This window comes from Tachyglossus aculeatus, chromosome 2 (genome assembly GCF_015852505.1).
Source record: "Tachyglossus aculeatus isolate mTacAcu1 chromosome 2, mTacAcu1.pri, whole genome shotgun sequence".
NCBI lineage: Eukaryota > Metazoa > Chordata > Mammalia > Monotremata > Tachyglossidae > Tachyglossus > Tachyglossus aculeatus.
Genome location: NC_052067.1, coordinates 133,372,748 through 133,373,917, shown reverse-complemented (window position 1 = coordinate 133,373,917; position 1,170 = coordinate 133,372,748). Strand labels below are relative to the sequence as shown.

The 1,170-nt window shown below is 45.4% G+C and overlaps 1 pseudogene; it reads left to right on the top strand.

Moving 5' to 3' along the window:
• The first annotated feature begins 526 nt into the window (after nucleotides 1-526).
• Nucleotides 527-614, top strand: LOC119924018 (annotated as a pseudogene).
• Nucleotides 615-1,170: the final 556 nt, after the last annotated feature.

The following is a 1,170-nucleotide window of genomic DNA, read 5'->3' as shown; positions in this document are numbered from 1 at the left end:
TTCTAGACTGCGAGCCCGTTGTTGGGTAGGGACTGTCTCTATATGTTGCTGACTTGTACTTCCCAAGCGCTTAGTACAGTGCTCTGCACATAGTAAGCGCTCAATAAATACGATTGAGTGAATGAATGAATTATTATTATTATTTCATTTAACCCACCTATTCAATCCATCATTAAATCCTGTCCGTTCCACCTTCATAACCGCTAAAATCCACTCTTTCCTCTCCACTCAAACTGCTAATGTAGTAATCCGGTCATCCTATCCTGCCTTGATTACTTCATCAGCCCCCTGTCTTTGCCCACTTCAATCCATACTTCACTCTGCTGCTGGATCATCTTTGTACAAAGACGTTCAGGACATATTTCCCCCCTCTTCGAGAACCTCCGCTGGTTGCCCATCCACCACCACATCAAACAGAAACTCCTCACTATTGGCTTTAAAACCCTCAATCACCTTGCCCCCTCTTACCTCACCTCATTACTCTCTTACTACAACCCAGCCCCCACACTCTGCTCCTCTAATGCTAATCGCTTCTCGGCCTTTTGGCTAAGATCAAGTGTAGTAATGCTAACCTCACTGTACCTCGATTTCAAATATCTCTCCTTCAACCCCTCGTCCACATCCTACCTCTCATCTGGAGCCCCCTACCTCCTCAAATCAATCAATCAATCAATCAGTCATATTTATTGAGCGCTTACTATGTGCAGAGCACTGTACTAAGCACTTGGGAAGTACAAATTGGCAACATATAGAGACAGTCCCTACCCAACATTGGGCTCACAGTCTCAAATCAGATATACAATAGCTCTCTCCAACTTCAATGTCTTATTGAAGGCATATCTCCTCCACAAGGCCTTCCCTGACTTCCCTTAATAATAATAATGGTATTTATTAAGTGCTTACTATGTGCAAAGCACTGTTCTAAGCGCTGGGGAGGTTACAAGGTGATCAGGTTGTCCCATGGGGGGCTCACAGTCTTCATCCCCATTTTACAGATGAGGTAATGGAGGCACAGAGAAGTCAAGTGACTTGCCCAAAGTCACACAGCTGACAAGTGGCAGAGCTGGGATTTGAACCCATGACCTCTGACTCCAAAGCCCGGGCTCTTTCCACTGAGCCATGCTGCTTCTCCCTTCTGTATTGCCCTGACTTGCTCCCTTTATTCATTCC